Genomic DNA, 23,453 nt, shown 5'->3' on the forward strand with positions numbered 1-23,453 from the left:
GGTGTGGGGATCCTGAGGCTCTATGGGTGTGGATGGTGTTGGGTTCGTGTAGGTAGTTGGGTTGAGGACATTAGCGATGGCCTCACTTCCCTTTTCTCCAGGGAAATATTCAGCAAATCCAGTTGTGGTCTCCATATTGAAGATATCAGGGGCTGGTTTAGCTCTCAGGGGCTGGTTTAGCTCAGGGGCTGGTTTAGCTCAGGGGCTGGTTTAGCTCAGGGGTTGGCTTAGCTCAGGGGTTGGCTTAGCTCTCAGGGGCTGGTTTAGCTCTCAGGGGCTGGTTTAGCTCTCAGGGGCTGGTTTAGCTCTCAGGGGCTGGTTTAGCTCTCAGGGGCTGGTTTAGCTCTCAGGGGCTGGTTTAGCTCTCAGGGGCTGGTTTAGCTCTCAGGGGCTGGTTTAGCTCTCAGGGGCTGGTTTAGCTCTCAGGGGTTGGTTTAGCTCAGGGGCTGGTTTAGCTCAGGGGTTGGTTTAGCTCAGGGGTTGGTTTAGCTCAGGGGTTGGTTTAGCTCTCAGGGTCTGGTTTAGCGCTCAGGGGCTGGTTTAGCTCAGGGGTTGGTTTAGCTCAGGGGTTGGTTTAGCTCAGGGGTTGGTTTAGCTCAGGGGTTGGTTTAGCTCAGGGGTTGGTTTAGCTCAGGGGTTGGTTTAGCTCAGGGGTTGGTTTAGCTCAGGGGTTGGTTTAGCTCAGGGGTTGGTTTAGCTCAGGGGTTGGTTTAGCTCAGGGGTTGGTTTAGCTCTCAGGGGCTGGTTTAGCTCAGGGGCTGGTTTAGCTCAGGGGCTGGTTTAGCTCAGGGGCTGGTTTAGCTCAGGGGCTGGTTTAGCTCTCAGGGGTTGGTTTAGCTCAGGGGCTGGTTTAGCTCTCAGGGGCTGGTTTAGCTCACTCGGCTAAATCACTGGCTTTTAAAGCAGACCAAGCAGGCCAGCAGCACGGTTCGATTCCCGTACCAGCCTCCCCGGACAGGCGCTCCGGAATGTGGCCACTTGGGGCTTTTCACAGTAACTTCATTGAAGCCTACTCGTGACAATAAGCGATTTTCATTTTTTTTTCTTTCATTTTTCATATGGCTGTACTTTAAATTGGGGGCAGTATCAAAGCTCATGCCAATTTGTGCTATATGTTTGAGCCTGCAAGGTTGGGTGCCAGATTTAGGGAATGGGGAGAAGGGGGTAGAAGGGATGAGGGATGCTTTCACAGTTGGTTACATTTAGGTATCTACAGGTTCCCAATTTAGAGAAAAAGGTCTTTCCATTATTCCCTGTGGTGCAACCATCCTCATTGCTGGAGAGGGTTTTGTTGCCTGCAGGGATTGATGAGGGGAATACCTCAGGGGTTTATGGAAGGATTATGGCGGAGGGCACAGCATTGGTGAAGAGAGTTAAGGGTGGGATTGGAGAGTGAATGAGATTAGGGTTAATACAGTTGAAGGTTGTGCATAGGGCTCATGAAAAAATGAAAAATGAAAATTGCTCATTGTCACAAGTAGGCTTCAAATGAAATTATTGTGAAAAGCCCTAGTCGCCACATTCCGGCGCCTGTTCAGGGAGGCTGGTGTGGGAATTGAACCGTGCTGCTGGCCTGCTTTGGTCTGCTTTAAAAGTCAGCTATTTAGCCCAGTGTGCCAATCCAGCCCCTAAACCAGCCTCATTCGACTAGGTCTAGGATGAATAGGTAATTTGCAGAGGTGGAGGATAAGTCTGAGTGTTGTGGGAGGGGTCCAACTAACCATGTATCCATGTTCTGGTCATGGCTAAACTCATGAGGTTCTGAGTCTCCTTCTTTAGCACCATGTAGGCGATTCTGCAAATTGAACTGAAGTCTTGTTCCTTGGAGGTCAAATTTGGGATGTCAGACCTGCAGACAGGGCTAGAGGCTGATGGTCTGGCCTTTGCTCACTGATTGCTCGAAGGTGGGTTCTGATGGGGTGGAGGTCAGCCTCTTCAGCCAGTGCCTTGTATGGCTGGGGGATCATATGGAGTTTTTAAAAAAAAAAATTTTTATTGAAAAATTTTGTATTTTTATAACAACAATGAACCGCAATAAAATACCAACAATAACAATAATGGTAACAGTCATAAACATTCGCTCATCCTCAATGTTGCTGCTGCTATTGACCAAGATACCTATCTTTGAGCCAAAAGTCCAGAAAAGGCTGCCACCGTTTATAGAACACTTGTACTGATCCTCTCAGGGCAAATCTGACCCTCTCCAATTTTATAAATCCCGCCATGTCACTGATCCAGGTCTCCACACTTGGGGGCCTCGCATCTTTCCACTGCATCAAGATCCTCCGCCGGGCTACTAGGGATGCAAAGGCCAGAACACTGGCCTCTTTCGCCTCCTGCACTCCCGGCTCTGCCGCAACTCCAAAAATCGCGAGTCCCCAACCTGGTTTGACCCTGGATCCAACCACCCTCGCCACCGTCCCCGCCATCCCCTTCCAGAATTCTTCCAGTGTCGGGCATGCCCAGAACATATGGGCATGATTCGCTGGACTCCCCGAACACCTGGTGCACCTGTCCTCACCCCCAAAGAACCTACTCATCCGAGTCACAGACATACTGGCCCGATGCAGCACCTTAAATTGGATGAGACTAAGCCTCGCACAGGAAGAGGAAGAGTTGACTCTCTCCAAAGCATCCGCCCAAGTCCCACCCTCTATCTGCTCCCCTTGTTCCCCCTCCCATTTAGCCTTCAGCTCCTCCACTGACGACTCCTCCACCTCCTGCATTACCTTATAAATGTCAGACACCTTCCCCTCTCCGACCCACACCCCCGAAAGCACTCTGTCCATCGCCCCCCGCGAGGGCAGCAAAGGGAACTCCTCTACCTGTCGCCTAGCAAACGCCTTTACCTGCAAGTATCTGAACATGTTCCCTTGGGGGAGCCCAAATTTATCTTCCAGTTCCCCCAGGCCCGCAAACCTCCCGCCAATAAACAGGTCCCTCAATTTACTGATGCCCACCCTTTGCCACCCCCTAAATCCCCCATCAGTGTTCCCCGGGATAAGCCGATGATTTCCACCTAATGGAGCCTCCATCGAGCCCCTTGTTTCCCCCTGTGATGTCTCCACTGTCCCCAGATTCTTAGGGTCGCCGCCACCACCGGGCTCGTGGTATACCTCTTAGGAGAGAGCAGCAACGGCGCTGTTACCAGGGCACCCAGGCTTGTACCTCTGCAAGACGCCATCTCCATTTTTTTCCACGCCGCCCCCCCCATCACCCATTTACGCAGCATTGACACATTGGCCGCCCAATAGTACCCCAAAAGGTTGGGCAGCTCCAGCCCGCCTCTATCCCCCCATCGCTCCAGGAAAACCCTCTTCACTCTCGGAGTCCCAAGTGTCCACACGAAGCTCAAAATACTGCTAGTCACCTTCCTAAAGAAGGCCCTGGGGATGAAGATGGGCAGGCACTGAAAGAGGAACAAGAACCTCGGAAGCACCGTCATTTTGACGGACTGCACCCTCCCCGCCAACGACAATGGCAGCATGTCCCACCTCTTGAACTCCTCCTCCATCTGATCCACAAGCCTGGTGAAATTATGCTTGTGAAGAGTCCCCCAGTCCCTGGCCACCTGCACCCCCAGGTACCTAGAACTCTCCCCTGCCCTCCTAAGCGGGAGCCTACCAATTCCCTCCTTCTGGTCCCCAGGGTGCACCACAAACACCTCACTCTTGCCTAGATCTAGTTTATAGCCTGAAAAGATCCCAAACTCAGCTAGCAGCTCCATCACCCCGGCATCCCTCCCACCGGGTCCGCCACATACAGTAGCAGGTCATCGGCATACAACGACACCCTATGTTCCTCCCCATCCCGCACCAAACCCCTCCACCTCCCTGAATCCCTCAACGCCATCGCCAACGGCTCGATTGCCAATGCAAACAAGGGGGACGGGGGGTCAACCCTGCCTGGTCCCTCGGTAAAGCCGGAAGTACTCCGATCTCCTCCCATTCGTGGCCACACACGCCATCGGAGCCTCATATAGCAGCCTCACCCATCTAATAAACCCTTCACCAAATCCAAACCTCCCCAACACCTCCCATAAGTACCCCCACTCCACTATCGAAGGCCTTCTCTGCATCCAGCGCCACCACTATCTCAGCCTCCCCCTCAATCGCCGGCATCATGATGACATTCAACAACCTCCGCACATTCGTGTTCAGCTGCCTTCCCTTAACAAAACCTGTCTGGTCCTCGTGTACAACCCCTGGCACACAGTCCTCTATCCTGGTGGCCAGGATCTTTGCCAGCACATTAAGGAGAGATATGGGCCTGTATGAACCACACTGCTGGGGGTCCTTGTCCCTCTTTAAGATTAAAGAAATCAGCGCTCGCGACATCGTCGGGGGCAAAGTCCCCCCCTTCCCACACCTCATTAAGTGTCCGCACCAGCAAGGGGCCCACTAGGTCCACAAACTTTTTATAAAACTCCACTGGGAACCCATCCGGCACGGCGCCTTCCCTGACTGCATCTGCCCGATCCCCTTAACCAGCTCCTCCAGCTCAATTGGCGCCCCCAACCCCTCCACCTGCTCCTCCTGCACCTTCGGGAAAGATAGCCCGTCGAGAAACTTCTCCATTCCCCTCCTCTCCACCGTTGGCTCCGACCGGTACAGTTCCCCGTAAAAGTCCTTGAAGACCTCATTCACCTCTACCCCCTTCCGCACCACATTCCCACTCTTATCTCTCACTCCAGCAATTTCCCTAGCCGCATTCCGCTTGCGGAGCCAGCATCCTACTCGCCTTTTCACCATGTTCATACACTGCCCCTTGTGCCTTCCTCCACTGTGCCTCCGCCTTTCTAGTGGTCAGCAAATCAAATTTAGCCTGTAGGTTGCGCCTCTCCCCCAACAATCCCTCCTCTGGTGCCTCTGCGTACCTCCCATCTACCTCAAGCATCTTCCCCACCAGTCTATCTCTCTCACTCCTCCTCTCCCCGTGTGCCCGGATGGATATCAGCTCCCCACGAATCACTGCCTTCAAGGCTTCCCAGACCATCCCCACCCGGACTTCCCCCGTATCATTCACCTCGAGGTACCCCTCAATACTTGCCCGGACCCTCCTGCACACCTCCTCCTCCGCCAACAACCCCACATCCAACCGCCACAACGGGCGCTGGTCCCGCACCTCCCCCATCTCCAACTCCATCCAATGCGGAGCGTAGTCGGAGATTGCAATGGCCGAATATTCGGCCTCCTCCACTCTCGGAATCAGTCCCCTTCTCACCATGAAGAAGTCTATCCGAGAATAAACTCTATGTACATGGGAGAAGAAAGAGTACTCCCGTGCCCTCGGCCTCATAAACCTCCATGGGTCCACCCCTCCCATCTGGTCCATAAACTCCCTCAGTACCTTGGCCGCCGCCGGCCTCCTACCCGTCCTTGAAATGGACCGATCCAGTGAAGGATCCAACACCGTATTGAAGTCCCCCCCCCATAATCAGACCTCCCGCCTCTAGATCCGGGACACGTCCCAGCATACGCCTCATAAAGCCCGCATCATCCCAATTTGGGGCATACACACTAGCAAGTACCACCTTCTCTCCCTGTAGCCTGCCCCTTACCATAACAAACCTACCCCCCTTATCCGCCACCACCTCAGATGCCTCAAACAACACATTTTTCCCCACGAGAATCGCCACTCCCTGGTTCTTCACATCCAACCCGGAGTGGAAAACCTGCCCCACCCACCCCTTCCTCAGACGGACCTGGTCCACCACCTTCAGGTGGGTCTCCTGAAGCATTGCCACATCTGCCTTTAGCCCCCTCAGATGAGCAAGTACCCAAGACCGCTTCACCGGCCCATTCAGTCCTCTCGCATTCCAGGTGACCAACCGGATCAGAGGGCGTCCCGCCCCCCTCCCCCGTCGACTAGCCATAGCCCGTCGACTGCCCGCCCCAGGCCAGCACCCCCCGCCCGACCCAGTCCCCACGGCGACAACACCTCACCTCTGTCCACACCAGCTCCTTCCTGACCCTGCCAACAGCAACCCGGTATTCCCCTTCCCCCCCTCCCTCCCCCCCAGGCTAGGAACCCTTCTAGCCGCGAACCATCCTCCATTGTACTTCCGTGGGTCAGCTAACTTCTGCTGACCCCGGAAACTCCCGCCAAAAACCCGACCCCTCCCAGAGCGGGATCATCCCCCATCCTGTCACTCCTCAAGGCACCGCTCCAGCGCGGGGAGGAACCAGTTAAGGCACCGCTCCAGCGCGGGGAGGAACCAGTTAAGGCCCCGCCCCCCCCCCCGTCATCATCTCCACCCCCCCAGCCCCGCAACGCGGGAAACCAGAGGAAAGCCCGCGCTTTCGCACTGCCCCACCACACCCTTCTGACGCAGCTCCCAAATACCAGCCCCACTCCATACCCCCAACCCTATACAGAATACAACAAACCCCCCAACCCCCCCCCCCGCAAAATACAAAACTCAAACAATGCCCCCCAACAAAAAAAACAGAACACCCCAATAAATAACCATGTCAAAATTACAAAAGTACAGAAAAACACAGCAACAGCAGAAACCAGCAATAAAGCATTACTACCGACCCCGCAACCCCCAACCCCTAGTTCGAGTCCAGCTTCTCCGTTCGCACGAAGGCCCACGCCTACTCCGGGGAATCAAAATAATAATGCCGCTCCAAATAAGTTACCCACAAGCGTGCAGGCTGCAACATTCCAAACTTTATTTTCTTCTTATAGAGCACCTCCTTCGTCCGATTAAACCCGGACCGCCGCTTAGCCACCTCCGCACTCCAATCCTGTTGATCCGTACTACCCCATTCTCCCAATTGCTGCTCTTCACCCTCTTGGCCCAGCGCAGCACACACTCCCGGTCACTGAACCGGTGGAACCTCACCAGCACCGCACGCGGGGGTTCATTCTCCTTAAGCCTCCTGGCCAGTACTCTGCGGACTCCCTCCAGCTCCAGGGGCAAATGGAAAGATCCTGCCCCCACTAGTGAGTTCAGCATCGTGGCCACGTAGGTTGTCAGATCCGACCCCTCCAGCCGCTCCACAAGGCCCAAGATCCTCAGATTCTTCCGCCTCATGCAGTGATCAAGCTCCTCGAAGCGGTCTTGCCATTTCTTGTGGAGTGCCTCGTGCCCCTCCACCTTACTCACGAGGACCACGGCCTCCTCCTCTCGTTCAGCGGCCTGCAACACCTGGATGGCAGCACCCTGGGTCGTCTGAATCTCCGAAAGCTTTTTATTCGTTTCCTGCAGAGAGCTCAGCACCTCAGCCTTAAAATCTGCAAAACAGCGCAGGAGAGCAGCTTGCTGCTCTTGCACCCACAGCCTCCACTCCTCTGGTGCTCCGCCGGCCGCCATCTTGGAATCCTCCCCTCGTTTTTTCTGGGGAGCTGCTGCTGTTTTTTCCCCCCTTTCTACTCAGAGTTCGAGTCATGAAATGTGGAGAAAGTTGATCACCACACCTTCCCCCACCAGGAGACGTCGAAAGAATTCAGTTTTGGGCTCTAAAAAGAGCCGAAAAGTCAGTTTGAATCGGGAGCTCCCAAATGTGCGGCTTCCTACGTCATCGCCGCCACCGGAAGTCATCTCGTATGGAGTTTTTAATACCGCAAGGTCAAATACACCGCGAGGGGGACAATTCTGCGGTTCCACTGGACACGGCAGCTGTTTATTCTGTACTTTAAAGTTCTGGTCACCGTTAGTTGCTAGGGAATGTGGCAGGGGGAGGGGGGGAACGAGGGCTTCTGGTCACCGTTAGTTGCTAGGGAATGTGGCAGGGGGAGGGGGGGGGAAACGAGGGCGTTAGGGGAGGGCTATTCTTAATATTCCATACGATCCCCCAGCCATACCAGCCTCCCCGGACAGGCGACGGAATGTGGCGACTAGGGGCTTTTCACAGTAACTTAATTGAAGCCTACTTGTGACAATAAGCGATTTTCATTTTTTCATTTCATTGTTGCAGGTCTTTTTGTTTGGGTGGATAGTTTGGGGTGGTTTTGTTCTATAGCTATGTATAAAATTGAAAATGTTGAATAAAAATATTTTAAAAAAACAATGGACAGACCATTTTAACTTTGTGACACTTCAAATCCAAACATATTGAAACAAACGGAAGGAGAAAATATACAAGACCAACTATATATTATTTAATTTGACCCAAGAAAGAATGGCTGAGAAAGTTATCCTCAGTCCCCAGGATTTTAAAATATTCACTGTTCAAAGCAAATCATCAATGCCACCGTACAGAAATGCAGCAATGGCTTATAATAATTAGAAAGTCTCTGTCACTGACTTCTTTCCTGACTATCTCAGATGTTAAACAAATCTTCACGATATGGAAACGATCATATCCAACATACGAATAATTATTCAGAAACTCCACTCATTAGGATAACATTACATGCCACAACCATTTAAAAGTACTCTAAATAAAAAGTACTGAATAAAGTCAGTTAACATCACGTCAATTTAATACACATTCCTGTTCACAGGTTCATTCAATTTTCAAATCAAAGTCGTACAGCTATTTTACCACAACTTAAAATATGACTCAATCAATATACCTTCAAAAATATATTTTTATTGTGAATTCAGTCCAGTTGGGCTAAAAATCCATGTTTCGGAAAATGGCAAGGGCGATGTCCATGGTTTTAACTCCACTGAAATGGATGGATGAAAACTCATGGGCTTCCTGCCTACTAATTCCACCCCTATCAAAATAACACCTGAACTAAAACAATGCAAGTGATGTAAATTTATTTATAACTTTGGATGGCAGTGGTTCAAATGTTTCTTGTGTATTCATTGGCCTTCTGATTGTTTCCTGTACTTTAATGAGACAAGTCAGATTCATTGCCTCTGAGAAAAGGTATAATAATCATGTTAAACTATTGTACACCAGCACACAAAAAGAAACAAAGATTTTGCTTTTAACTGCTATTTAAAATAAAATTCTGAAAGGATCTTATGCAGTTGGGATATCTAGATCGAATATGGATGACTCCCTATGGCAAGGAAATGAGTAATGAAATGGAAAAAAAACTAAATTGGCTGGGACAACAGAATTCTGTTATGGGGTGGATATCCAAAAGGAAGTAATTCCAGTTATCTGGAATTCTTATCACATGACCATACATTTAGCACAACCGCTATGTTCAAATATTAATCTGACATTTCTTTTTTTAAAAATAATTTTTATTGAAATTTTTCGATACAAACATTTACCCCTATTACATTTTAAATTATAACACCACAAGTCCCCCCTGGAAAATCCTCCCCACGCCCTCCCCCGCGCGCACCCCCCCCTCCCTCCCCCCCCCCCTCCCTCCCCCCCCCCTCCCTCCCCCCCCCCCCCCCTCCCTCCCCCCCCCCCCCCCCTCCCTCCCCCCCCCCTCCCTCCCCCCCCCCCCCCCCCGCGCTATCAGTCTAGCAACCAAACCGTTTTTCCCTTTCTGCCGAGGGCCTCGGGCAGTCATTGTCCGCGACCCCCCGCTGACGTGCTCCCTTCGTTGCTATCCCCCCACCCCCCTCCCCTTCCCCCCCCCCCCCCCTTTTCTCCCCGGGTTGCTGCTGTTTCGGCCTCCAGTTCCTATCTCTGATCCAGAAAGTCAAGGAAGGGCTGCCACCGCCGGAAGAACCCCTGTACCGACCCTCTCAGGGCGAATTTGATTCTTTCCAATTGGATGAAGCTTGCCATGTCGTTTAACCAGGTGTTAACACTTGGTGGCCTTGTGTCCCTCCACTGAATCAAGATCCTTCTTCGAGCTACCAAGGACGCAAAGGCCAATATTCCGGCCTCCCTTGCCTCCTGTACTCCTGGCTCCACCCCAACCCCAAAAATTGCTAGCCCCCACCCTGGTTTGACCCTGGTTCCCACCACTCTCGATACCGTCCCCGCCACCCCCTCCCAGAACTCTTCCAGTGCCGGACACATCCAGAACATATGTACATGGTTCGCAGGGCTTCCCGAACACCTAACACACCTGTCCTCCCCCCCGAAGAACCGACTCATCCTAGTCCCCGTCATATGGGCTCTGTGCAGCACCTTAAATTGGATGAGGCCCAACCTTGCGCACGACGACGACGAATTGACCCTCTCTAGGGCATCCGCCCATGTCCCATCTTCTATCCGCTCTCCCAGCTCCGCTTCCCACTTGTCTTTCAGCTCCTCTATCGGTACCTCCTCCACCTCCTGCATTATTTTGTAGATGTCCGAGACCTTCCCTTCTCCGACCCAGGCCCCTGACAGCACCCTATCACTCGCCCCTCCATCGGGAAGCAAGGGAAATCCTTCCACCTGTCGTCTGGCAAATGCCTTCACCTGCAGGTATCTAAACGTGTTCCCCGGGGGGAGCTCAAATTTCTCCTCCAGCTCTCCCAGGCTCGCAAACCTCCCCTCTATGAACATGTCCCTCAGTTGCCGGATGCCCGCCCTGTGCCAGCTCTGGAATCCCCCGCCAGTGTTCCCCGGGACAAATCTGTGGTTCCCTCTCAGTGGCGCCGCCATCAGACCCCCCACTTCCCCCCTGTGTCGCCTCCACTGCCCCCAGATTTTAAGGGTGGCCGCCACTACCGGACTCGTGGTATACCTTGTGGGGGGGAGCGGCCATGGTGCCGTTACTAGCGCCCCCAGGCTTGTATTGCCGCAGGACGCCCTCTCCATACGTTTCCAAGCTGCCCCCTCCCCCTCCATCACCCACTTGCGCACCATCGATGCGTTCGCCGCCCAGTAGTATCCGGAAAGATTGGGTAGCGCTAATCCTCCACTGTCCCTACTCCGTTCCAAGAAAATCCTTCTCACTCTAGGGGTGCCATGCGCCCACACATAGCCCATAATGCTGCTAGTTACCTTCTTGAAGAAGGCCCTGGGGAGGAAGATGGGCAAGCACTGGAACAGAAACAAGAACCTCGGGAGGACCGTCATTTTGACTGACTGCACCCTCCCTGCTAGCGACAGCGGTACCATGTCCCACCTCTTGAACTCCTCCTCCATCTGCTCCACCAGCCTTGAAAAGTTCAGCTTGTGGAGGGTCCCCCAGTTCCTTGCCACCTGCACCCCCAAGTACCTGAAGCTCTTTACTGCTCTCTTAAAGGGGAGCCGCCCAATTCCCTCCCCCTGATCTCCCGGGTGTATCACAAAGACCTCACTTTTACCCACATTTAATTTATATCCCGAAAAGTCCCCAAACTCCGCTAGTATTTCCATTACCTCCGGCATTCCCCCTTCCGGATCCGCCACATACAACAACAAATCATCCGCATAGAGTGATACCCGATGCTCCTCCCCTCCCCTTGTCAGTCCTCTCCAACCCCCTGAACCCCTCAGTGCCATCGCCAACGGTTCGATTGCTAATGCAAATAGTAAGGAGGATAGGGGGCATCCCTGCCTGGTACCTCGATGGAGCCCAAAATACTCCGACCTCCTCCCGTTTGTAACCACACTCGCATCGGGGCTGAATACAGCAGCTTCACCCACTTGATAAATCCCTCCCCAAACCCAAACCGTTCCAGCGTCTCCCACAGGTATTCCCACTCCACCCTATCGAATGCCTTCTCCGCATCCAGTGCTACCACTATCTCAGCCTCCCCCTCCACTGCTGGCATCATAATTACATTCAACAGCCTCCGGACATTTGTGTTAAGTTGTCGTCCCTTTACGAAACCCGTCTGGTCCTCATGGATTACCCCTGGCACACAATCCTCTATTCTGGTTGCCAGGACCTTTGCCAACAGTTTGGCATCTACATTCAAGAGGGAGATAGGCCTGTAGGACCCGCACTGTACAGGGTCTTTGTCCCGCTTCAGGATCAAGGAGATCAGGGCCTGTGACATTGTCGGGGGCAGAGCCCCCCCCTCTCGCGCCTCATTGAAGGCTCGCACCAGCACTGGACCCACCAAGTCCACATACTTCTTATAAAATTCCACCGGGAACCCATCCGGCCCCGGCGCCTTCCCCGCCTGCATCTGGCCTATCCCTTTAACTAGTTCCTGCAGCTCTATCGGCGCCCCCAGCCCCTCCACCCGTTCCTCCTGGACCTTTGGGAACCTCAATCTATCGAGGAAGTTCTCCATTCCCCCCCTCCTCCTGGGCGGCTCAGACCGGTACAATTCCCTGAAGACCCCGTTCACCTCTTGCCCCTTCTGCACTACGTTCCCTCCCTTCTCTCTCACTCCCCCAATCTCTCTGGCTGCATCTCGCTTGCGCAGCTGGTGTGCTAGCATCCTGCTCGCCTTTTCCCCGTACTCATAGACCACACCCTGTGCCCTTCTCCATTGCGTCTCCGCCTTCCTAGTGGTCAGTAGGTCAAACTGGGCCTGTAAACTGCGCCGCTCCCTCAACAGCCCCTCCTCTGGTGTCTCCGCATATCTCCTGTCCACTTCTATAAGTTCCCCCACCAGTCTCTCCCTCTCCTGCCTCTCCTTCCTTTCTCTGTGTGCCCTTATGGAGATCAGCTCTCCTCTGATCACTGCTTTCAGGGCCTCCCAGACTACCCCCACCTTCACCTCACCCGTGTCGTTCGTGCCCAGATATCTCTCAATGCCCTTCCGGACCCTTCCGCACACCTCATCGTCCGCCAGCAGCCCCACATCCAGGCGCCACAACGGGCGCTGGTCCCGTGCTTCCCCCAGTTCTACCTCTACCCAGTGTGGTGCATGGTCCGAAATCGCAATGGCCGAGTACTCAGTGTCCTGCACTCTCGAAATCAGCCCCCTGCTCAGTACAAAAAAGTCTATTCTGGAGTACACCCTGTGAACGTGGGAGAAAAAAGAATACTCCCTCGCCCTTGGCCTGCCAAATCTCCAAGGGTCTACCCCCCCCATCTGCTCCATGAACCCCCTTAGCACCTCCGCCGCTGCCGGCCTCCTATTCGTCCTGGAACTCGATCTGTCCAGCCCAGGGTCGAGCACTGTGTTGAAGTCCCCCCCCATGATCAGGCCTCCTGCCTCTAGACCCGGAATGAGGCCCAACAGGCGCCTCATAAAACCCGCGTCATCCCAATTCGGGGCATATACATTTACCAGCACCACATTCTCTCCCTGCAGCCTACCCTTCACCATCACGTACCTACCCTCCTTATCTGCTACCACCTGCGCCGCCACGAACGACACCCTCTTTCCCACCAAAATCGCCACCCCCCGGTTCTTTGCGTCCAAGCCTGAGTGGAACACCTGTCCCACCCACCCCCTTCTCAGGCGCACCTGGTCTACTACTCTCAAGTGAGTCTCCTGCAACATTGCCACATCCGCCTGCAGTCCCTTTAGGTGTGAAAAAACCCTTGATCTCTTGACCGGTCCGTTCAGCCCCCTCACATTCCAAGTAATCAACCGGGTCGCGGAGCGACCCGTCCCTTTCCCCTGTCTATTAGCCATGTTCTGTCCCCTGTTCGCCCCGGGTCGACCCTCCCCTTCTGACCCGTTCCCCATGGCGATTGCCCCCCCCCTCCTCCCGTTCTTCCCTTCCCGTCCTCAGCCTTTCCAGCAGCAACCCGGTATCCCCCCCTAAACCCCCCCCCCCCCCCCCCCCTCCCCTGGCTAGGACCCCTCCTAGCCGCAGTGTCTCCACCATCGTACTCCCGAGAGTCAGCTGGTTTTCGCTGACCCGGCTACCCCTGCCACACTCCGACTCCTCCCGATGTGGGGGGGAGGGGCCTCCCCCCCCCTTGCCATCCCTCTCTGAGCCCGCTTCAGCGCGGGAAAAGCCGCCATTGCTGGCCACACCCCACTCTTCTCTCCTCCCCCTTCCTCCGTCCCGCGCGCGGGAGACAGGGGAGAGCCCGCGCTTTCGCCCGGCCACACCCTACCCCGCCATCTTCAATTCCACCCCCGTCCCCATCCACACCGATAACAAAGCCCCCTTAAAACGAGAGGAAGAAAAAAAGAGAACAATATAACAATATAAATAACAAATCGCAAATAAATACATAAATACATAACTATGCCTGCATAACTAAATAACTAAATAACTACCCAATAATAACGTACTTAACCAACAGTAACCATAACCCTTAAAGAACAGATCAAAAAACAGTAAAAAAAGCCCCCCCTACAACAACAATAATTAAGGGAAGTTGGCAACGGGAAGAGACACACAAAAAGGAACAAAGAAACCCCCCATAACACAAGTTTCAAAGAAACCAAACGATCCATCAACTTTAACCAAGTTCCGACCTGGCCTAAGAAAGACATGGGCCACTTGATCAGTCAAGGGTACTCGGGCGGCCTCGACCGCCGGCGTTCCCAAGTTCTAGTTCAGGTCCAGCTTTTCCTCCCGAACAAAAGTCCATGCCTCCTCTGGGGTCTCAAAGTAATGGTGCTGGTCCTTGTAGGTGACCCACAAGCGCGCTGGCTGCAGCATTCCAAACTTGATCCTTTTTGCGTGCAGCACCGCCTTCGTTCGGTTAAACCGGGCCCGCCGCTTTGCCACCTCCGCACTCCAGTCCTGATATATCCGCACCGTCGAATTCTCCCATTTGCTGCTTTTCTCCCTCTTGGTCCACCTCAGCACTTTCTCCCGATCGCAGAGCCGCTGGAACCGCACCAGCACCGCCCTCGGGGGCTCGTTTGCCCTAGGCCGCCTAGCCATGACCCGATATGCTTCTTCCAGCTCCAGGGGCGATGGACCGGCCCCCTCTCCCATCAGGGAGCTCAACATCTCCGCTACATATTTCGGGAGATCAGGCCCCTCCAGGCCTTCTGCTAGGCCCAGGATCCTCAAGTTCTTCCGCCTCATTCGCGTGTCCAGCTCCTCAAAGCGGCTCTGCCATTTCAGGTGGAGTGCCTCGTGCACCTCCACCTTTCCCACGAGGACCGTGGCTTCCTCCTCCCTCACCGCCATCTCCTGCTGCAGCTCTCTTATCGACGCCTCTTGGGTCGCCTGGGCCCCCATCAGCCTTGTGGTCGTCGCGTTCATGGACTCTAAGAGTTCCACTTTCAGCTCCGTAAAACACCGGAGGAGAGCGGCCTGCTGCTCCTCCGCCCATTTTCTCCAATCTTCTAGTGCGCCACCGGCCGCCATTTTGGTCCTCTTCCCCTGCTTTTTTTGGGGAGCTGCTGCCGCCTTTTTTGTCGCCCCTCTCCGAGTACCAACCATAAAGTTGGTCTCACTCTCCTCAGGGAGCCTTCCCCCACCGGGATTCGTCTTTACAGTACCGTCGGGGCCCTCCAATCGGCCCTTAAACACCTTTGTCGCAGGAGCTGCCAAATGTGCGACTTAGCTGGTCATAGCCGCAACCGGAAGTTTTAATCTGACATTTCAACGGCACTTTAAAAAAAAAATTGAAAACCAAGGAAATTTGTAATGTCTATTAACAGATGCAATAATGATTCTGACGAAGCAAGTGGCAAAATGGGAAAAATGCAAAACAAACCCCAGCAAGGTAATAAGATGTTCAATGGATTCATGAACGGGCAGCACGGTAGCATTGTGGATAGCACAAATGCTTCACAGCTCCAGGGTCCCAGGTTCGATTCCGGCTTGGGTCACTGTCTGTGCGGAGTCTGTACATCCTCCCCGTGTGTGCGTGGGTTTCCTCCGGGTGCTCCGGTTTCCTCCCACAGTCCAAAGATGTGCAGGTTAGGTGGATTGGCCATGATAAATTGCCCGTAGTGTTGGGAGGGGTTACTGGGTTATGGGGATAGGGTGGAGGTGTTGACCTTGGGTAGGGTGCTCTTTCCAAGAGCTGGTGCAGACTCGATGGGCCGAATGGCCTCCTTCTGCACTGTAAATTGTGTGTGTGTGTGTGAATGCAGGCTTTCAAGGGAAGAAACTTTTTTTCGTCTGTCCTCCAATGATTTTTATTTCTATGGTCACTGGTTATTGACCCACTCGCCACAGGGAATAGTTTTTTGCTATCTACTCTGGCAAAATCACGTCATCTTGAACGAGTCAGAAGGTTGTATGGTGCCACTCCAGGATGTGAGGTTGGCACTCGAGTGGAGGACTGAGGGAGTGCTGCATTCTGTTAAGTGGTAACTTATCAAACCTCCTCTCATAACTGAAGTCCCTCACCCTGGTAAATGTTGTCTATAACCCTCAAGGCCTTTACAACTTGCCTGAAATCTGGTATCCATAATTGCCTGTGATATTCCAGTTGGGACCGAACTAATGGTTTATGAAGTTCCAGCATGATTTCTTTGGCCTTATATTTTTTTCCTCTATTCATAAAATCAACTTTCTCTGCTCCATTTAAGGATGTGTGTATAGACACCAAGATCTCCCTCATCTATATTTTCCAAAATCGCACTATTTATAGCATACTACATAATTTTGCACTTCTCCGCTATGAATGTCCTCTAATGTTCTCCTGCCAAAATCACCACCATCCTAAATAACATCCTGAAACCTATGTTGATTCTTGTCATTATCTACTGCTTAGCAAAGTTTCAGATAATCTGCAAACTCTACATTTGATTCTAATTCACCTTCCATCTTATTTCATCAGCATGTCATTGGGGTGTATTCAAACACAAGGAACTTCCAGTGATCTTTGTTCCATTGTAGAGCCCATGAAAGTAATCAGAAGTGTTTTGATGAACATTACTCTGTAATCACACTGAACTAGATGGCTAAGATTCATATGTGCAGGCTGCAAACAGCCAAGAAACTAACAGGACGAACAATGGGTAGTGAGATCATCAAATTTTAGGAGACCTACATCAGCATTGATTATAAATAGCAATATTCACAATGTACCGAGGAGGAATGAGATACCAGGTCTTAAGTCGAACTCCAGAAATAAGATTAAAAGATATGAATAATAATAATCTTTATTGTCACAAGTAGGCTTACATTAACACTGCAATGAAGTTACTGTAAAAATCCCCTAGTCGCCACACTCCGGCACTTGTTTGGGTACACAAGAGGGAGAATTCAGAATGTTCAAATTACCTAACAGCAAAAATGACCTTTTGGAACTTAAAACGGAATAATTTTTTGAATTGGCCTCTGCACTTATTTCGTTCAGATCAGATACAGAATTGTCTTCTTTTGGATAAAACCAGAATTTTGTTTGTTTACTTTCACAAAAATCATGTTTGAATAATGTTATAAACATTTCCGACTGAGTTCTGGATGTGACAAAACTTCTTCCAACGAAGCACTAAGAGGCTGAAACATTGCAAATTGGGAACATAAAGCCTTGGTGCATTCATAGCCTCTATTCCCAATATGGTTCTGAAATGGTTGAGGTGTTGTAATGGAGAATGTGCATCATGACCAGGGTACACTCAACAACCAATTTTCTCATACAGTAAAAATTGGCCCTTTTTCCCTTCCATTGGTATTCTTGTCCTGATGAGTGCAAGATTTAAAGCTTCAACAAAATGTCTCTTTTTTCAAGCAATAATTGCAAGTTGTTCTTCTCTGCAAGGGGGAGGGGTGGTTTGCTTTGTACTTTAAATTTACAATCCTGCATGGTTATCACTGCTAAAATGCAGGCATGCATGATCAGCAAAAAATAAAACTGGTTTCAGCTATAGTGCCGATGGCCAGATAGAGTGCCGATAACTATTGTATAGGGGATGCAGACCCTTACAGGCTGCCAAAGACTACTAATACACTGGGAAAATTGATTAAAATAGAGCTGAAGAACCGAGGCAGTGATGGTGTGAGAGAAGGGGTTTGAGGCTAAATAAACTCAAAATTATGATTTCGTCTCCCAAAATGGAGTAGATCAGAAATCTAATGCAGCTGAATCTCAAAACTCCAAGTTGTGTAATGGAACCACAATAGTTGGCAGCACTTGTAAGCTTAGGGTGCACCCCCCCCCCCCCCCCCCACCCCCAATGCATTTCATTGGTTTCTAAATAGCATGTTCTAATCTACAGCACTTTGATTAGTATATATTTTGTAAAAGTCACAGTATCAAAATGATATCAAGGATTATTCATGCTATTATCAGTACAGTGAACAAAAATCTGTAATGTAAAATCAAGCAATATTAGCACATGAATGATCATTTGAGGCATAGTACAAATTGGAGCCACTTTTCTCTGCTGTACACAAGTTGGAACACTGGGTTTTATTATAGAAATCATAAGGGAACACTGGCAATCCCAAGAATTTTTCATTTCACATCACTTGAATTTCCCAATGGCTTTCTCAATCCAACTTTGCTGCACCACAACTCAGCCCTCTGTGTTTTAGATGGTTTGCAATTACGCAGCAGATACATTTTGTCATTTCAATTTAGCACACGTACATAGTTCTGAGCAATGGACAAATACACGAGTCTGTTTAAAAAAAACGCTGCCAAACACAGGATTACATTATAGGCGAAATTATAGATGTAACATTACCAGGGGTGAGGCACTAGCTTTCAAGTGAATTTTGAAACAAAGTTTTGTTTCAGGAGATCTGAGAAAGTTAATGATTGACTTGATCAATACTAAGGAACAGAAGGTTAAAAAAATAACGATAGACTATTTCCACTGCTCAGACAGTAAACCGAAAGTTCACATTTAAGATAAATTAGATTTGAGAGAATATTTCATTTTGCAGAGTGCATAGACCATGCAATTCTCTGCAACAAATCACTGTTGAAGCAGACTATACATTTCTTACGTTATTTGAAAAGTGGAATATTAAAAGCTACAAGGAATAAGAATAATGAATTTAGGCCAGTTGCCTCGTGTGGGGAGGAAACAAATGGTGCAGCCTCATAGATTGGATGCCCTCTTGTTGAACTGCAACATTCTAGGATTTTACAGATCCATTTTTAGAAATGAAGGTCAATCTGCTAAAAGCTGTTTAGATTTCATGATAAGACATCAGGGCAGTAACCTTGCGCCTCCCATTCCAAGTAAAGCAATAATCAAAATCAACATAGTTAGGACTACAGTTAATCGGCAAAGACTTCAGATCATCACGGTCACCATTTGTACCAGAGAGAGTCTCAACTTTTGGTGTGGTGGGAATTTATCCTCTTCCACAAGACAGCGTGAAATTCATAACTACAATTTATCTTCATCTGTCACAATACAATAATGAGTCTTGCTTAATCAAACACAATCCTATTTCTCCCACTTGTACGAAAACCATGTCTTGGATATAAAATTAGCCGGAGTTTGTTCCATCGTGTATGCTTTAATTTAACCTTCTACATGGAAGAATTTACATCCTAAAACAAAAAAATAACGTTCATCTTGTTGCAAAGGGCATGAATATGATGCAGGTATCCTTGATCAACTATTAGCTCAAGTTAGTGTTGTAATGTTCTTTCATATATGAAGCATAATTACCTGACACATTGTTTGCTCCATTTGGTTCATCAGTTTCCCAATATTGTGCTTAACTTGATGGAACACTTTCCTGTTCTGCATATAGTTACAGTAGTTTGCGCAAGTAAAACCTCTCCATTGCTTGACAGTTGCAAACACATGCTTTTTAAAAAAAACTGCACTCCCTCTTAAATGATGAGGCAATTTAGAAAATAATTTTAGATACATTCCAGCCACATCAGGTGAGATAAAGGCTTGGTTGACAGAGTTTGGAATCCACCCACGCTTTTAGCTACTAACCGGAGATACTGGCTTTCCATGACAAACACTATATGCAAGCAGTCATTTAAAAAGAAAGCTGCATACATCTCCAGTTGTACCAATTTTCTTTTGCGGGTTGTGGATAGGAGAGCAGGGCGATAGCACAGAAGAGGAGATAAACTCAAGAAGGCTAGTGAATCAATAAGCTTTTCATAAAGGTTCACACAAGACCCAATTCCTAGAATTCCAACATCAGACCAAATTTCACATATAATTCCAGCCATGAATTTATTGTGCAGGAAACATTATTTTTACAATAACCTCTTTTACAGTACTGTTTGCCAAAAATATTTGAATTTGGTATAACCAATCCACTGTGGCAATTTACACAGGGAGTCAACAACAACTGGCACACTCAAGTGGTGAAGTTATACTTAGCTTAAATTTGTGCAAAGGACTTTAGTTTTATATTCTTGTCCTAATTTTTATTCAAGATAAATTCCTAGATCTACATTTATAATGGAAATTGAATGATGTGTCGAACCGTTTGAACTTAATTACACGCTCTCAACATTTTGCTGCATTATTGGGGTGGCGTGTGGTAAAGCTTGTAGAACTCAAGTAGCCACAGAGGCTGAAGTTCTGTACTGGTTTGATAATATGGGACTGGGAAAATGGGGAGAGTGGGAGATCAGAAAACTCTATCAAGACTTTTTCATTAGATGACCTAGCTATTAACTCAGCTTCTGGCTTCCTTCTGAAAATATCATCTCACTACACTTGCTTTTCTTTTTGCCACCTGCATCCAAGATCTATTCAAATCCGAGGCAAGTACAGTCAGTCCTCGGATTTATTAATAATTAGTTCCTGAAAACTGGGTCTACGTCAAATCAGGGATTCATTCCTGAACAAGGTCCGATCTCCTATTTTCACCAAAATAACTCAGAATCTTTTACTTAATAAATTGTAAAAATGTACTATAAAATAAAAGTTTCAAGAAAAGTTTGGAAAGACAAAGATTCACCAAGTAAAAATGTAATTGAAAAGCAACTGAGTGTCTTGAGTCAAGTAACAGGGTGGTGCACAACAGCGACATGCACATACGAATGTTTGAACTTGCTAACTGGCGTGTGTCATAAATTCGAAGCCGACTTGTAAATACAAAACAATATGTCAATTTATAAAGGTTGTAAATCCTGTTCGTCCGTAACGTTGCAAAGTCGAGGGCTGCCTGTAGTCTGATAATGCAACTAGACATCGAACAGGCACTTGTAAACAAGTAGATTTAGTTCAGGCCTCCAAATATCAAAGAACAATAAAACTATTAAATCCTCAGAAGGTTTTAGTTTCAATAAAAATAGTCCTATTTTTGCCACAGAAACCAATTCTATTATTCCTGACTTATAATGTAACAAGGTAATTTTCAAACACCACTCTTTTAGAGTCTAGCCATTAAAAATATTCTCAGACCCCTATATATTTTGTTACGTGGGGTCGTTATCCGTCTCCCTTTTCTGTAACTTTATCCCTTTTTGTGACCTGCCTGGTCCGACAGTTCTGCAACCTACAACTGCTTACCTCCTGCAGTCAGTCATCAGGAGTGCCTTGCACAACTTCTCTCTCATTTTCTTTCCCCACACTACAAAGTCTATTATGGTCCATTTGGAATCACAGTCTCACTTTGGAAGCAATTCTGAACATCAGTGATGCACAAAAATAAATATTTCCACTTTCTCTTCTCCCTTTCTCGGGGCAAATGCATCTCACCTAAATGACTATTCTTTGTGCATAAATCTGGACAGTGACTACTGATAATCTTTGTGATCATGAAAGCTATTATAGCCAAATTTCATAATATCCCAACTCATTAATATAGTACACTTGCCTGGATTAAGCAAAGGCCAATAGAATGGGATCCAAGCCCAAATATCCCTTCCCCACCACTTAAGCCCACAGATCGAATGTAGCAATCCAACTGCAGCACTGTTTTAAGATTAGCGAATGGTGGAGGATGGGAACCAAATCTGGCTTTTGTATAGTGCAGTACAATATCAGGTAGTGCTTTTACATAAAAATACATCAGGGAGTATTAAGTTTGGAGCATTTCATTTAATGTTATAGTTCTTTAAACAGACAATGAAACTATCCATCGTTAATTCTGAAGTTTAAGATCTATCAAGAACTACTGTGCAAAAATAGCACTGGGAAATAGCTACCACTTACCAATGAAATATTTCCATTCTGTGTATATATTCTAAAAACATACTAGTAACTGTGGCAGCTCTTTCATTATTTGAAATTTAAGCAACTGTCTGAGATTAAAAAGAAAATCCAAAAACGTCAAAAATGTCATTCTCCAGATGTTTTCCGGCCAAAGTTGGCAAAGCCAGGATATTATTCAGTTGTTCAGTATTCTGTTTCTTTATATTGGAAGAAAATAAATTCCCCCTGCATGCCACTTCAAGTTACTTTTCCCAGGCTATGAAAATTAGAGAAACAAAACTGGCAACACTCAAAATGATCAGTTGTTAAACTCTGGCCAATAATAAACGAAAGAACAGCGATTAATATTTGCCAAAGAATACTTAGCTTGGTCAACACATAATTTTGCATGCATCAGACGCACCAAAAATCTTTCACTGGATTCACTATCAATGCCTTGTACAGTGCACTTTTGGTTTGTGGCTGAATGAATTCAAAAAGCCAACAAGACCACAAAGAGGTACACGAATTGCAGAGGCCATTTGGTCCAACTAGCTCATCCTTCTAGAGAATCATAACTTTGCTCATTACGTCATTCACTCCAGAGTAGAATACCTGTAGGTTGACACTTTAATGCAGGAGAAATTCTGAATTCTAGGTGATGCTTTACTTTCAAAAAGTCATTAAACTGGACACAGTCTGCTCATATGCATTTAAAAGATCCCATTGAATTCTTTCCAAAAAAAGAGCAGGGAGTTCTCGACACGTATTACAACAGCATTGATATATTAATTTCGACCATTTTTTGGGACCTTGCTCATCTCCAAAATAATAATGATTCATTGGCTGTTAAATGCTTTTGGGATGTGCCCCGAGTGAAAGGTGCACTGCAAATGAAAGTTTGTTTGCTCAATCTTGCAAAAATTGCACACAAGTGTTGAATTTTATTTGGTATAATCTTCCCCACTTGTAAATTATATCTAAATCCTTGTGATGTTCCTTGATCGCTTCATAGGGTTCTTAAGACCTCCTCAAACACAAACTCTAACCACCGACTGAATTGCTGAACCTCAGGACTCTCATTCAATGACTGCCACTCAACAGCCCCGCCGTCACCAAGGCCAGCTTTCACCTCTAATGACAACCATCGCACCCCACCTCAGTCCATCTGTTACTAATCCACATCTAGTGAAGCACTGAGGAAATGGTGCATTATTCCAACTTTTCAGACTGTGCATTAAACGGAAGCCCAATCTGCAGGCTCAAGTGAATGTAACAGGTCCAATTGCAATCAGAGAAGCAGGATGCTCTCTTGTTGTTGAGTCAAGGTTTCGCCTTCAACCGTCACCATCAAAAACAGATCACCGTGTCTTCATTATTTGTTCAAATACTGTGCTTGCTGAGAAATCGGAAGAAAACAAAAACAAAATGCTGGAAATACGCAGCAGGTTGGGCGGCATTTATGGAGGGAAACAGTTAACATTTCAGGTCAGAACAGGCTGTTCTGATGAAAAGTCATCAAAGTCAAATGCTCATTAATTTGTTGTTTGGGGGCTCTTGTTGGGAGATAATTAGCTGCCATTTTGACTTGTAGTGACAGCACTTCCAAAACGGATTAGCTGCAATATGTTTTGGAAATGTCCCAACGGCACAGGGAATAATACAAAGTATGCTTCTTGTCCAGTCCCATTTATACATCACCCTGTCACAAAGTATAAAATGAGGTAGTCAGTTAAATGAGAGTCAGCTACAATGTTCAGCAGTCAAACACCAGCACCCAGGAAGCACGGTGTCCTTCTCAACTAATAAA

At 48.5% G+C, this 23,453-nt stretch overlaps 1 protein-coding gene across 1 annotated transcript in view; it reads right to left on the bottom strand.

Moving 5' to 3' along the window:
- Positions 1–23,453, bottom strand: part of agpat5 (1-acylglycerol-3-phosphate O-acyltransferase 5 (lysophosphatidic acid acyltransferase, epsilon)) — a 206,835-nt gene that overhangs the window by 17,227 nt on the left and 166,155 nt on the right. The window lies entirely within an intron of this gene.

Source organism: Scyliorhinus canicula, chromosome 6 (assembly GCF_902713615.1).
Source record: "Scyliorhinus canicula chromosome 6, sScyCan1.1, whole genome shotgun sequence".
Classification (NCBI taxonomy): Eukaryota; Metazoa; Chordata; class Chondrichthyes; order Carcharhiniformes; family Scyliorhinidae; genus Scyliorhinus; species Scyliorhinus canicula.